The following is a 16,479-nucleotide window of genomic DNA, read 5'->3' as shown; positions in this document are numbered from 1 at the left end:
TGGAGGGCAATTGGACCTATACCCAAAGGACTATAAAACAGCCCAACAATTGACCCAACAATACCATTACTAGATTTGCATCCCAAAGAGATAAAAAAAATGAAAGTCATATATATATACATATACATATATAGATAGATAGATATAGATATATAATTAAAAAGCTGTTTTTGTGGGACAAAGAATTGGAAAGTGAAGAGATACCCATCAATTGGGAAATGACTGAGTATGTTCTAGTATATGAATTTAATGAAATACTATTGTGTTGTAAGAAATGATGAGCCAGAAGAAGTTAGAAAAAATTGGAAAGATGTACAAGAACTGAAACAGAGTAACTAGAACCAGAAGAGAATTGTACACAGTGATAGGAATACTGTACAATAAACAATTGTGAATAACTTTTCTATTCTCAGCAATACTACAATTCAAAATAACCCAATGGATTTATGATTTTTTTTAAAATCCCATCTGCTTCCAGAAAAAGAATTGGTGGATTCTGAATGGAGACCAAAGCAAAAAAATTTTTTTTACTTCCTTTCTTATTTGTTTTTTGTTCAAGCATCCTTTCATATAAGAATTATATGGGGAAATGTTTGATATGATTGAACATGCCAATATATATCAGATCATTTACCATTTCAATGGGTGTGGGGAAGGCGGGTCAGAGGAAGGAGGAAAGGAGTTGAGACTCAAAATCATTTTTAAAATGTTAGTAACTGTCTTTACAGGTAATTGGTGGAAAATAAAATTTAGACAAAAATTATTTAGGAATTGTCTTCAGTCATTGTATTGCTCAGAGTAACTACATCATTCATAGTCAATCATCTATCATATCTTTTTGCTACTGTTTACAATGATCTCCTGTTTCTGCTCACTTCACTTTTTTTTCTTAAAAACCTTTACCTTCCATCTTAGAATCAATACTGTGTATGGTTCCAAGGCAGAAGAGCAGCAAAGGCTAGGCAATGTAACTTGCATAAGGTCGCACAGCTAGGAAGTGTTTGAGATGAGATTTGAACCTAGGACCTCCCATCTCTAGGCTTGGCTCTTAATACACTGAACTACCCAGCTGCCATCTCTGCTCATTTCACTTTGCATCAGCTCATATACATCTTCCCAGATTTTTCTGAAACCATCAACCTTGTCAATCTATATAACATAATAGTATTTCATCACAATAACATGCTGAAGAGTGTTTGTCATTCTCCAAATTTAAACATTTTTTAAATTTCCATTATTTGGCAATAAAAAATAATTCCTATAAATATTTTTGTATATTTTGGTCCTTTTCCCTTTTTTCTTTGATCTCTTTGTGATTCAGGCCTAGTAGTAGCAGCATTGCTGTTATCAGAGTATTTGAACAGTTTTAGAGTCCTTTATGCATATTTCCAAATTGGAAAGGTTGGGTCAGTTTAGCAGTGTACCTATTTTCCCAACTTTCTTCCAGCACTTTATTTCCTATAGATGTGAAGTGGTAGATCAAATTTTTTTTTCAAATTACAAGTTGATACAATTTTTAATACTAGCATTTTTCAATCCATGTTCTCTCCCTCTTTCTCACCCTTCCCCTCTCCAAGAGGGCAGGTAATATGATATAGGTTGTACATATTTTATAATATAACATATATTTCCATATCCATCATGTTGTGAAACAAGACACTAAAGGAAAAAATTGTTGGAGGAAATAAAATGAAGAGGGGTGTGTTTCAATTTGCATTTGAACCCTATTTTTATTTTTGGTGGTAAATATCCTTTTTCATCATGAGTCTTTTGGAGTTGTTCTATATCTTTAAATTGTTGATAATTAAATTATTCTCAATTAATCATTATCAGAGTTGTTTTATTTTGATAATGATTTAATTTTTAATATGACAGCTTTGATTTCTTCTGAAAACTTCCTTTTTATACCCTTTGAACATTTATCAATTTGAAAATTGCTATTCTTTTTTTATAAATTTCAATACATCCTTTATGTATTTGGAAAATGAATCTTTTAGCAGAAAAGCTGCCTGGGAAAAGTTTAATATTACTTCACTGTCTATGATTTCAGTGGGTTCATTGATTTTTTCATTTTTTAATTAAGTTTTAATTAAGTCTGTTTTTGCTTTTTCTTCATCTGAGACCTTGATTGCTTTCTTTGCTTTTATTATTTACTTCAACTGAGGCATAATAGATTTTGCCCCAGCCCTTATTTTAACTCTATGTATATGTTTTTGTTTCAACTATGTCTCTTGTAATCAATCTATTTTTGGTTTCTACTATACAATTCCAGTTTATTCATGAGTACATTTCATTCACATTCACATTCAAGATTACTGTTAATTTCCCTCTATTCAGTTTTTTCTATCTATCCTTATCTATTTTCAACTTTGTCTCTTCTCAAAAATTTGTTTTGCTTTTAAACACTATTTTCCTTTCTCCACTTTCCTTCCTTTTCTTCTCTTCTTCCCCTCTCACTTCCCTGTTGAGTAAGATGGATTTTTTCTCCAGCTGAAAGTTTCTATAGTGTTCTCTCTTTGAACCAGTTCTGATGAGAGTAACACTTACTCATTGCTTGCTACCTTTCCCCCAATTTCTCTCCATCATAAGAGCTCTTCTTTGCATTCTTTTTGTGATATTACTTTCCCTATTCTTCCTCCCTATTTCCTACTTTCTCAGTGCATTCTTTCTCATCCCTTCATTTTTTTTAGATCATCCTAACATAACTGATTCACACCTATGTCTTCAATGAAGACTCCTTCTAACTGCCCTAATAACAAATTTCTTAGGAGTTACATGTGTCACCCATCCATGATTTAAACTTATTGAGTCAATTATGGTTTTCCTTTCATGTTTACCTTTTTATGTCTCTATTGAGTTTTTGTTTTAAAGTCAAATATTCTATTCAACCTTGATCTTTTCATTCAGAATTCTTGAAAGTTCTCTACATCATTAAATATTCACATTTCTTTTCAAGGATTATACTCAGTTTTTCTGGGTAGGTGATTATTGGTTTTAATTCTAGCTTCTTTGCTTTCTGAGATATCATATTCCAAACCCTCTACTCCCTTAAAGTAGAAGTTACTAAATTATGGGATATTCTGAATATAAACCCACAACATTTAAATGATTTTTTTCTGGATTCTTGTAATATATTTTTCCTCAAATTGGAAGCTGGGGTATTTAGCTATAATCCCAAGAGTTTTCATTTTGGGTTATCTTTCAGGAGGCAGGCAATTTTCATTTTTATTTTACCCTCTGGATCTAAGATATTAGGGCAGTTTTCCTTTTATAATTTCTTGAAATATAAGGCCTAGTGAATCTTTCTTGATCAAGGCCTTCAAGAAGGCCAATAATTCTTAAATTATTCTTCACAATATATTTTTAAGTTCAGTTTTTACATATATTTCACATTTTCTCTTATTTCATACCTTCCTGTGACTTTATTTTATTGTTTCTTGATGTTACATGGAATTAGCTTCCACTTGCACAGTTCTAAGTTTAAAGAAATTATTTTCTTCAGTAATATTTCTTTGCAGATGAGATGATAGTGTACTAAAAGAATCCTATAAATCAATTAAAAAGCTATGAAAAATAATCAACAACTTTAGCAATGTTGCAGGATATAAAATAAATACACATAAACCATCAGTATTTCTATATATTTCCAATACAGTGTCATGAGTTAGAAAGAGAAACTCCATTTAAAATCATCTTACACAATATAAAATATTTAGAAGTCTATTTGCCAAGACAAACATAGGAATTATATGAACACCATTACAAAACACTTTTCACACAACTTAAGTTGGATCTAAATAATTGGAAAAAACATTAATTGCTCAAGATGAGTGAATATAATAAAAATGACAATCCTAACAAAATTAGTCTACTTATTCAGTGCCATACCTATCAAACTACAAAGAAAAATTTTTTATACAATTAAAAAAAAAACAAAGTTCATCTGGAAGAACAAAAGATCAAGAATATCTAGGGAACTAATAAAAAAATGTGAATAATGGAGATGTAGCAGTACCAGATATTAAACTGTTCTAGAAAGTGGTGGTCATCAAAAAAACATGTCACTGGCTAAGAGAAAGAAGGTTGGATCAATGGAATAGACTTAGGGTAAATGCCCTGAGCAAGATAGTGTAAAATAAACCCAAAGATCCTAGCTTTTGGAACAAGAACTCACTATTTGAAAAAAAACTGCTGGGAAAATTGGAAAACATTATGAGAAAAATTAGGTTTAGATCAACATCTCACACCTAATACAAAGATAAATTCATAATGGGTAAAGGATTTAAATATAAAATATAAAGAGTGAAATTATAAATAAATTAGGTGAACATAGAATAGTATACCTCTCAGATCTATGGGAAAGGAAAGAATTTGAGAGCAAGCAAGAGAGAATATTACAAAATGTAAATTGAGTAATTTTGATTACATTGAATTAAAAAGGTTTTGTACAAACAAAACCAATGCAAACAAAATTAAAAGGGAAGCATCAAATTGAGGAAAATATTTATAACAAAATCCTTTGACAAAGGTCTAATTTCTCAAATTTATAAGGAGCTATGTCAATTGTACAAAAAAATCAAGCCATTCCTCAATTGATAAATGGTCAAGGAATATGAATAGGCAGTTTTCAGACAAATAAATCAAAACTCTTGATAAACACATGAAAAAGTGTTCTAAATCCCTCCTGATTAGAGAAATGAAAATCAAAATAACTCTTAGGTACCACCTTACACCTAGAAGATTGGTCAATATGACAGTAAAGGAAAATAATAAATGTAGGAAAGGTTGTGCCAAAATTGGGGGACTAATTCATTACTGGTGGGGCTGTGAATTGATCCAACCCTTCTGGAAGGCAATTTAGAACTATGCCCAAAGGACTTTCAAAGAATTCTTGGTCTTTGGTCCAGCAATACCACTGCTGAGTTTGTACCCCAAAGAGGTAATAAGGAAAAAATTATTGTACAAAAATATTTATAGCTACTTTCTGTGTGGTGGCAAGAAATGGGAAAATGAGTAGGTGTCCATCTATTGGGGAATGGCTGAAGAAATTGTGGTATCTGATGGTGATGGAATTCTATTGTGTTGAGGAGGATCTTATTCCCTCCCCCTCCTGGAGAGCCAACTTGTCCTTCAACATTTTTCAAATACCACAGTTGCACCAGGGTTCATGTCTGTGAATGTCCTGAATGTCAATAACAGAAAGGGGCAGAGCTCACCTGGGGCTTTTTTGTGAATAGTTGGCTGGGAGACAGGTGAGGGGAATAGAGAAAGATATAGAATAGAACATGTATCATTGTTCAAAACCCATTTCCATTTTATTAATATTTGTAATACAGTGGAATTGCTCATCAGCTCTGGGAGAGGGGAGGGAAGAGAGGAGGGAAAGAATATGAATCATATAATCATGGAAAAATATAGTAGATAAATAAAATATTTTTAAAAGAATTTCCTCATTTAGTGTATAGATTCAATAAAAAGTGCATGTGCATGTACAAATATGTATTTGTGTATTGTTGGTTGTCTCTCGAACCGAGGATGACGATTGTCTTTGTGCGTTTTTGTGCACAAAGACACCTGTGCATGAAGATTTAAGTGGAAAAGTCGATGCACAGAGACAGTCCCACTCTCTTGGCATTGGAAGCCTGGGTCCATTGGCACGAAAACTCATTACACCTGGAGACTTCCTCAGCTGCATTGGATGGCCATGTTGTCTTTTGTGCTCCATCACGCCCTAAGCACTACAGAGTGCTTTGCTGCGTCGCCCTCTCAGCCGTTGAAACTTCTTATTGGTTTCTTCCATCTGTTCAGCCGAAGCAGTCTTCACATGCTGGGTGAGCAAAGCCCTGGTTCACCAGGGGTCGACTACAATTTAAAACCATTCCCAAAGGGCTATAAAACAATGCACACCTTTTGATTCTGAAATACCACTATTGGGTCTGTATCCCAAAGAGATGATAAAAAAAAAGGAGAAAGGACCTACTTGAATATAAATATTTATAACAGCTCTTTCTGTGGTGGCAAAAAAAAAATACTTTTAAATTATGGGAATGCCCATCAATTGGGAAATGACTGAAGAAATTGTGGTACATGTTGGTAATGGAATACTATTGTGCTATAAGAAATGATAAGCAAGATGATTTCAGAAAAAAGTTGGAAACATCTGCATGAAATGATGCAGAATGAAATAAGCAGAACCAGAACATTATACACAGTAACAGCAATTTCATATGATTACCAAATGCTAAAACTTGGCTATTCTCAGTAATGCAATGATCTGGGAAAATTCTGTAAGACATGATAGATAATGCTATTCATCTCCAGAGAAAAGTATTGTTGGTTTTGCATGGATATGGATGAAAGCATCCTATCTTTTGCATTAGTATTTTCACAGTTTTATTTTGGATTTTTTGTTCTGTATGAGTATGCTCTTACAACACCAATCAATATTTTTTCATGATAAAAATAATTTTAAATGAAATCCTTAAAAATAATTGTCCAGAATTTCTAGGACTAAGGGGCAAAAAAGAAATTGGAAAAAATCCATCTGCCATCACCTCAAGAAGACCCCAGAATGTAAATTTACAGGAAAATTGTTGCTAAATTTTGTAAACCCAATTTAAATTGAATATATTACAAGAAACAAGAAAAAAATTAAATACTGCAGAGCTATAATCAGAATAGCAAAAGATTTAGCAGTTTCAACATTAAAAAAATGAAAGGCATAGAACACAATATTTCAAAGAGAAAAGAAAGTGGATTTACAACCAAGAATAACAATCCCAGGAATGCTGAGCATAATCACATAGTGTAAAAATGGATTTTTAAAGAACTAAAGGAGTTTCAACTATTCTTTTATATTACAAAGATATTTTATTTTGTCAATCACATGAAATATCAAACTTCTGCATAAGGTTTTTTAAGTTGTATGATCCAAATGGCCTCCCTTCCTCTCTTTCCTCCCTCTCCTGGAGCTGACAAGCAATTCAATTTAGGTTATACATGTGTTATCATGTAAAACACATTTCTACATTGATAATTTTTGTAAGAGAATAATCATGAAAAACCAAAACCCAAATAAACTACAGTGAAAATTCACATGCATTACAACCCCAAAGCTCTTTGTCTGGCAGTAGGTATCATTCTGCATCATAAGTTCCCCAGAATTTTCTGGGATTGTTATATTGCTAAGAGTAGCTAAGTCTATCACAGTAATTTCAAATATTCTTTAGGAAAATACCAGAACCCAGTAGAAAATTTGATCAATAAGAATCATATGAAGATAAACATGAAAGACAAATTATAAGGAATCTGACAAAGTCAAATTGTTTACATGTTATATGGGAAAATGTTATCAATAAGTCTTAAGAATGACATCATTATTTGGATATTTTGAAAGAGCATATCTACATAGACTTGAGGTCAAGTTGAATGTAATGAAAATTAAAAAAATTGTCTCACTTAAAAGAGGCCTGAGTGTATGAATTGTCACAGAGAAGGGGAGGAAAAGGTGGAGAGCTGGTAGTATTAGAAGCTTATTCTCATCAGATCTGGGTTAAAGAAGGAACATAGACAACTAGAAGGTTAAAAGTCTTCTTATCATACAGAATAACAAGAAGGAGAAGGGATAAGATAAGAAGGAGACTGAGTCACTTTAAGGGACTGATGGATTTAGCAAGTAAGAGGAGTGTAGTTTAGTAGAAAAGGGGGAAACGGATTTGAAAATGGAAGAATGCTTAGAAAGGAGTACATATCAAGAAATGAGAGGGCAAGGTTGAGGGATAAGGGAGAGTCTCTAGGCTGTGGAGATTAAATTTGACTCTCCCCTGATTGTGAAAATGAAAATACTTAACTCTCCCCTGATTGTGAAGAATTAAATTGTAACCCAGGCCTATTTTTAGATTTTAATCCCCCAAAGTGTAAACACCCTACTTAAAAGTTGAGTATGGAGATCAGCCCATTTTTAGATTTAATCACCAAAGGGGAAAACATCCCATTCACATTTGAGTGGGGGAGGGTTGTGATCCAAGTTTGTGATAGTGGGTGATGAATCAAAATCAACTGACTGCCTTCTGAGAAATCCTAGAATAGAGTGTCAACTGTGATTGATAGATATAAAATTAGGGGAAGACACAGGAAGTGATGCTAAGGAAGAGTCTTTAAAAGGAGCTATCACTTCCTGTGAGAGAAAAAAAAATTCTTCATTCCTTGGAGTGCTTATTGGACCTGAGACCTTGTTTCCTGGTGAAGCTGATAAAGAATCTGCTGTCTGGACTGACACGTGGTGAATGAAAGGCTGACTCTCAACTGCTGGTTTTTCTCTGAAGACACCAGCCTCAGGAAAGACCTACTCTTGAAAAAGGCTTCCCAAGGTCCTCAGCTTTGCTGAGGCCAGCTAAAACTAACTCTCCCTGCATGGGGGGTGGGGGTGGGGGTGGGGCACAGATAAATTACTTAGTGCTGAGGCTAGATATCTTACCTTATCCTCTCTCTGATTTCTTGCTTCACTCTTTCTACATTTTGTAATGAAATTGTAAATAAAATCTCTTTGGAATTAATTAACTTCTTGATGACCACACTCTTAAAATATAAAATCTAACTATTTAAAATTAATCCCTTTTCCCCCTTACAAGACACAAGATAATTGAGGCATTTTTAGAAGTGAATTCATATCAAGAATTAAATAGAATGAGTGTAAGGAAAGGACTTTTAGAGGGGGAGATAGAATAAGTAAGAGGCAGGGAGTAGGGATAAGTGAAAGACTCTTAAAAGGGTGGGTTGATTTAGATTTAACAGGGCAAAGGAGAGGATAAGGGAGGGGATCTAGGAATAGAAAAAAAAATGGAATTGTGTGGCAAAAGCAAAGGAAGAGAAGGACAATGAGGGAAAACAGAATGGAGGGAAACACATAACTAGAAATTATTACTTTGAACATGAATGGGATGAATTCACCCATAAAGCAAAAATGGAGAGTAGAATGAATCAAAAACCAATGTTTGACAACATGTTCTTTACAAGAAACACTTTAATATGAGAGACATACATAGAGCAAAAATAAAGGACTGAAGCAGGATATAGATGCCCCAGTTGCTAAAAAAAAACAGGAGTATCATCCTGACAAGTTGAAAACTTATATGTGTCTGTATGTGGATATGTATGTATGATGTATATATATACATGTATATATATAAGTCTCTCGGTGACTGAGAATGACGATTGTCTCTGTGCAGTTTCATCTACGGTGTACCCTCATGTGGCTTTGGAGTCCAAAGGCTGAGGAGCAGAGTTTGTGGCACATGGGGCATGGGACGCCCGTTGTTACGGGAGGTGCAGTTGTGGCCTGGTGTCGGCGTTCACGCACAGCAGCAAGACGTCGACATCGCTCATCTTCAAAGGTGGTGGCGCCATGGTGAATGTGGGCTCGCCAGCTGCTTCTGTCAGAGGCAGCGAGTTCTAGTTGCTTTGGTGTCATGCCAGCCCACTTCAAGTTGGACTTTAGCTGATCCTTGAATCTTTTCTTTGGTCGGCCTTGTTTCCTGAGTCCAGCTGACAGCTCACCATAGAATACCTCTCTTGGTATTCGCTGTGGGTCCATGCGGATAACGTGTCCAGACCATTGTAGCTGGGCTTTGAGGACCAGGACTTCGATGCTGGTGGAGTTGACTCTGTCGAGGACTTCCTGATTGCTGATTCGGTCCTGCCATCGGATCCTCATGATTGACCGGAGGGATCATTGGTGGAATTGCTCCAGCTGTTTCATGTGCTTCCTGTACAGTGTCCATGTCTCACAACCTTACAGGAGTGAGCTGAGGACCACTGCATTATACACTTTGAGCTTCGTCCCAGTGCTTACACCACTGTGTTGGAGGACTTTGCAGCACAGCTGCCCGAGTGCCTGGCTGGCCTTTTGGATCCTGGCATTGATCTCGTTGGCCTCCCTGGTGCGGGTTGGAACAGCACCTCTGTTTTGCTGAGGCTGATAGTCAAGCCAAACAGTTTTGTTGTGATGGAGAACCTGTCCACAATGGTTTGAAGATGATTTTATTGGTGGGCCATGAGAGCACAGTCATCTGCGAAGAGAGCTTCCAGGATGAGTCTCTCTGTTGTCTTTGTTTTTGCAGTCAGGCGGCAAAGGTCGAATAGTGAGCCATTCAGTCGGTATTTGATGTAGACACCCAGGTCTAGATCCATCACAGTATGTTGTAATACTTGGGTGAAAAATAGGTTGAATAGTACCGGAGTGAGGGCCCAGCCTTGTTTCATGCCATTGGAGATGTTGAAGCGATTGGAAGTCTCTCCACCAGATAGGACTTCCCCTGTCATGTTGACATGAAAGAGCTGGATCAGTTTGACGAATTTTGCTGGGCAACCGAGCTTGCTGAGGATCACCCACAATGCGTCCCTGTTCACTGTGTCAAACACCTTTGTCAGGTCTATGAAGACAATGTAGAGACTCAGGTTCTGCTCAAGGCATTTTTCCTGCATTTGCCTCACCGTGAAGACCATGTCAATGGTGCTGCGATCTGGTCGGAAGCCACATTGTGATTCAGGCAGGTTCTGCTCTGAAACAGATGACAGGAGTCTGTTGAGTATAACATGGGTGAGGATCTTTCCAGCAGTGGAGAGTAGTGAGATGCCTCTGTAGTTGTCACAGGCTGCTCGTGCGCCTTTGTTCTTGTATAGGGCTAAGATGGAGGCATCTCTGAGTTCTGGGGGCATGTCTTCCTCTTCCCATATGCTGGTCAGCACTATGTGGAATGCCTGGAGCGCCTTTCCCTTTAAGGCCTTGTACACCTCGGTTGGGATCCCGTCTTTACCGGGTGCCTTGCCTGCACTCATTTGTTGAATGGCTTTTTGGACTTCCTCTATTGAAGGAGGGATGTCAAGTTGTTCAATGGTGAGGTTTTGGGGGATTTGGTCAAGGGCGCTTTGGTCGACTGAAGAGGGTCGGTTGAGAAGCTGACTGAAGTGTTCTTTCTACCTGTTGCTGATGCCTTTTTTATCTTTTATGAGAGTGTCACCGTCAGAGGATAGCAAGGGAGTGGTGGTGGGTTTTAATGGCCCATAGACAGTCTTCAGGGCACTGAAAAATTGTTTGTAGTTTTTCGTATCAGCAAAACGCTGGATTTCTTCTGTCTTTTTTCCCACCATCGGTCTTGCATCTTCCTGATCTCACGCTGTGCTGTGGCTTGGAGAGACTTGAATCTGTCCTTTTTAGGAGCAGAGTTTGGGTTATTTTGCCACTCCATAAAGGCTTTGTTCTTTTTGACCAATAGGTCTTCAATAGCAGTGTCGAACCAGTCCTGGTGGTTGCGTTGTTTGGGGCCTAGGACTGCCTTTGATGTTTCCTTCACTGAATCTCTGAACTGGTTCCGATTCTCGGTTGAGCTTCCAGTGAGTGGTCCCTTGGCAGACAGCTTGTTGTCCAGGCAGGACTGGAATGTTTGCAAATAAGATGGATCTCTAAGACGACTCATGTTGTAACATGCACGAACTGTCTGGGCACATTTTGGATGACGAGGTGCAATGCGCATTTGAAGAGTCGCTCTAACCAATTGGTGGTCTGTCCAGCATTCAGCTCCTCTCATGGCTCTGGTGATCTTTACATCCTGGATGTCTTGCTGGCATACAATGATGTAGTCAATGAGATGCCACTGTTTTGATTGTGGGTGCATCCACATTGTTTTATATTTGTTCGCCATTCTGAACACAGTGTTCGTGATGGTGAGTTCAAACTCTGAGCATTTGCTGAGTAGCAGTAGGCTGTTGTTGTTCATTTTGCCCACGCCGTGTTTGCCGAGCACTCCTTTCCATCTTTCATGGTCCTGGCCAACGTGGGTGTTGAAGTCTCCCAGTAGTATCAGCTTGTCATTTGTGGGCACTGAGTGCAGGATGGCACTCAGGTCAGAGTAGAACTGCTTGATGGTCTCCTCTGTGCTGGTCAGTGTTGGGGCATATGCGCTGATGATTATGGCATACCGGTATTTGCTGAGAGGCAAACGGATCTTCATGAGCCTCTCACTGATGCCCACAGGGAAGTCTGGCAGCTGTTTGAGCAAACTGATCTTTATGGCCAGGCCAACACCGTGGATTCTGCCTTCATTTGAGGCTCTACCTTTCCAGAAGAAGGAGTATCCAGTGGTGGGTTCGCCGAGTGATCTCTCTTCTCGTAAGCGTGTTTCGCTTAAGGCTGCGATGTCGATGTTATATGGCGCCAGTTCTTTACTGATTAGAGCTGTTCTTCTCTCAGGTCTTGGGGTATTCTTTCTGTCAAGTAATGTCCTGATGTTCCAGGCTCCTAGTAGGAGTTTCTTTGTATTTTTTTCTTTGATTTCGACCACTTAAAGGGATGACCCACCAGCCGCGGTATGCTGATGGCGTGTTTGTAGGGCAGGCAATGTTTGGGACACCTTTTCTAGTCCCCTCCCCTGATTAGGGTGAGCAGTGCTGTCCTAGAGAGGGATGCTCAGTCGCCCAGGATGCTGCTGAATGTCCCTGCTGCCCTACAGAGCTGAGCAACCACTGGTTCATGGGCCACCTACGTGCAGGATCGTGACTACAACTGCCAGTGGTCACCTCCACCTGTTGCACCATCACTCCCCCATCACCGCAGGTCTTGAAGAGGGTGGACAGGGTCAGGATAGATGAGTGTGCACAAAGATACTTGTGCGTGAAAGAGATTTAAGTGGAAAAGCCGATGCACAGAGACAGTCCCACTCTCTCGGAGTTGGAAGCCTGGATCCAGTGGCACGAAAAGTCGTTACACCTGGAGACTTCCTTAGCTGCATTGGATGGCTGTGTTGTCTTTTGTGCTCCAACATGCCCTGAGCACTCCACAGTGCTTTGCTGCGTCGCCCTCTCAGCCGTTGAACCTTCTTATTGGTTTCTTCCGTCTGTTCAGCCGAAGCAGTCTTCACATACTGGGTGAGCAAGGCCCTGGTTCACCAGGGGTCCATGACCCGATGGCTACCCTCACAAGGTTTAGCCAGCCTGTCGAAAGGTGTATGGGGTGCTCAGGGAAGGGTAGTATCTCTGGTATGGAGGGCTTGTCGTGCCCTCCTAGGGCAGTTCTCCAGCCTATGACCCCCACCTGATACCCCGCTCTCACTTGTGGCTCCCAGTAGCTGCTAGCATGTGGCAGCTGCCACACCCCAGGCAACGGCGCTATATATATACATATATATATATATATATATATATATATATATATATATATATATATATATATATATGTATATGTATATACACACATATGTATTCAAAAGAGATAAATAGGGAAATGATCTTATATTAAAATCTATTATAGAAAATGCAGTATTATCAATATTATTCTTATATGCACCAAGTGTTAGGGAATCTATGTTTTAAAGGAATATCTAAATGAGTTACAAATGAAAATAGATAAAATAATAATAGTGGGAGACTTCAATTTTGCCCTCTCAAAACTAGATAAATCTATACAAAAAATAAAGAGAAAGAAAATAAGGATGTGAATAAAATCTTAGGTAAGTTAAATATGATTGATATCTGCAGAGAAATTAATGGATGGGAATAGAAAAGAATATCTTTTCAGCAGGACATGATACCTTTACAAAGATTGAACATATATTAGGACATAAATACATTTTAATTAAATATAGAAAAGCAGACATATTTAATGCATCCTCTTCAGACCATCATGCAATAAAAATTGTCTGTAACAAGGGACCATGGAAACACAAAATTAAAATTAATAGAAGGCTAAATAAATAACAATCTTTAAGAATGAATAGATCAAAGAATTAGTCATTAAAATAATTTCACTAAAAAGAATAATCATAATGAGATTACATACAAAAACCAATGGGATATAGTAAAAGCAATAATTGAAGAAAATTTATATCTCTGAATGATAATAATAAAAGAAAGAAAGAGCAGATTCAATAAATAGAGAATTCAACTTTAAAAACTAGTTAGAGAACAAATGAAAAATCCCCAACTGAACCCCAAATTAGAAGTCGAAAAAGTTAATGGTGATATAAAAATGAATGTGAAAAAATATTGAGTTAATAAATAAATTCAAGAGTTGGTTTTATGAACAACAAAATCAACAAAATAGTTAAGCCATTGGGTAGTATGATTTTAAAAAGAGAAAAGAGAACAAATCACTAGGAGTAAAGATGAAAAGGGTGAATATGTCACCAATAAAGATAGTTAAAGTAAGTATTCAGTTACTTTGCTAAATTATATGAAAACAAATTTAACAATGTAAGTGAAATAGGAGAATGCTTACAAAAAATCTAAACTGCCTAGACTATCAGAGGACAAACAGGAATATCTGAATAATCCTATTTAGAAAATAAAATTGAACAGAGCATACATGAACTTTCTACAAAAAACTCTTAGGACCAGATGCATTCATAAGTGGAGTCTACCAAACATTTAGAAATCAATTAATTTTAATAATAAATAATTATTTGAAACATCAAAGTATTTTACCAAACTTCTATTTGGGGAAAAACCTCATGGAATTGATACCTACATCAGGAAAAAGAAAAAAATAGAAAAAAAATTTAGACAAATTTCATTAATAAATAGGGATGTAAAAATCCTAAATGAAATATTAGTCTATGACAATCAATCAAAAAGGTTAGATATTATTATCAAACAAGATTTATGCCAAGATGCACATGCAAGGATGACAATGTAAGGAAAACTATTGATATAATTTATTATGTTAATACCAAAATAATAATCATATGATTATATCAATAGATGCAAAAAAAAGCTTTTTATAAAATACAACATTCCTATTAAAAAAAAAAACACTTGAAAGTATAAGTATAAATGGATATTTTCTTTAAAAGACACAAAGTATATACCAAAAAACATTAGTTAATAGTATTTGTAATGGGGATAAGCTAGAAGGCCTAGCAATAAGATCAGGAGTGAAATATGGGCATCCAATATTACCAATATTATTTAACATAGCATTAGAAATGCTAGCATTAACAATAAGAGAAGAAAACTAAGTTGAAAGAATCAGAATCAGCAAAGAAATAATATAATTTTTTTTTTTAGATATAATGGTATAAGTGGAAAATCCTAGAGATTCAATTAAAAAGTTAGTAGTGTATTCAAGGAGGAAGGGCCAAAAGCAGAGTAAAACCTGAAATTTAATGAAGATGGATCCCTGCCAGGCAGATGGAACATTCAACCAGTGGGGTTAGGGAGAATTCGAGAATCCTATTGGAAGATTCAAAGGAGGAGAAAACTGTTGGCCAGAGCAGAGTCTGGCCACTCACTCACTCACTCACTCACTCTCTCACCAGAGACTCTGACAAGAGCTAAGGAGGACCAGTGCTTTTTCAATACCCTTTCTACCAGGCTGAGCAGAAGGTCTTGCCCGCTGAAGACCTCTGCTGATTTAAACTCACTTTCTCTTGGGGAAAGTCAAACCATTTCTCTGAAGAGACTTTGTAACAAAAACCTTCAACAGTTAAAAGGGAAAAGAGATGAAGGGACCTCCCATCTATTCCCTCTACCCCTCTCTCTCCCTGTCTTTCTTTCCCAAGAAATAAATTAGCTATTTAGTATACAGAAGACTGTTTCTAAGTTTTGTAATAGGAGGGAGAAATGAAACGTCAAAGAAGAAAGTTTGGAGGGGTTGACTCACTTTTGGTCATGTCCAGACTCCACTAAGCTTGTTTAGCCTGTTCCTGTAAAGTTTCCTTTTCCTAGCATTTTAAAGCACCCTCTCTCTATCGTACTATTACAATTGGAAGGATCAATAATATTAGTAAAGTTGGATAATATAAAATAGACACAAATAAATCATTTGCATTTTTATAGATTACTAACAAAGTTCTGCAAGAAGAGATAGAGATAATCCAATTAAAATAACCACAGATAGAAAATATCTAGGAGCATACCTGCTAAACAAACCCAGAAATCACATGACATATAATTATAAAATACTTTTTTCACAAATAAAATCAGATCTAAATAATTAGAGAAATATTAATTGTCCATAGATGATGAGAGGCAATATAATTTAAATGGCAATCCTATCTAAATTAATCTACTTATTCAATGCCATCACAATTACATTACCAAAAAATTGTGTTATTGAGCTAGAAAAAATAACAACAGAATTCATTTGGAAGAATAAAGGATCAAGAAAATAATAATAATAATAAAGTCTAAAACAAGGAAATCTAGCAGGGTTTTAAACTATCATAAGGAACCAATTATAGAAAATATCTGACACTGGCTAAGAAATAGAAAGGTAGAATAGGGATACAACAAACAAATAGTAGTAAAAGATTATGGTAACCTTGTATTTGACAAAAGTATAGATCCAGGATATATCAAACTAGTTGGTAAAAATTTCAGGGTTAGCTGGAAAGAAGTTTGTCAAAAACTAGGCAAAGACCAATATCTTATATTATTCACCAAGAAAAGATCAACATGGATATATTATCTAGGCATAAAAGGAGATAC

Source organism: Monodelphis domestica, chromosome 8 (genome assembly GCF_027887165.1).
Source record: "Monodelphis domestica isolate mMonDom1 chromosome 8, mMonDom1.pri, whole genome shotgun sequence".
NCBI classification, from domain to species: domain Eukaryota; kingdom Metazoa; phylum Chordata; class Mammalia; order Didelphimorphia; family Didelphidae; genus Monodelphis; species Monodelphis domestica.
Note: the sequence above shows the minus strand (reverse complement) of the source record.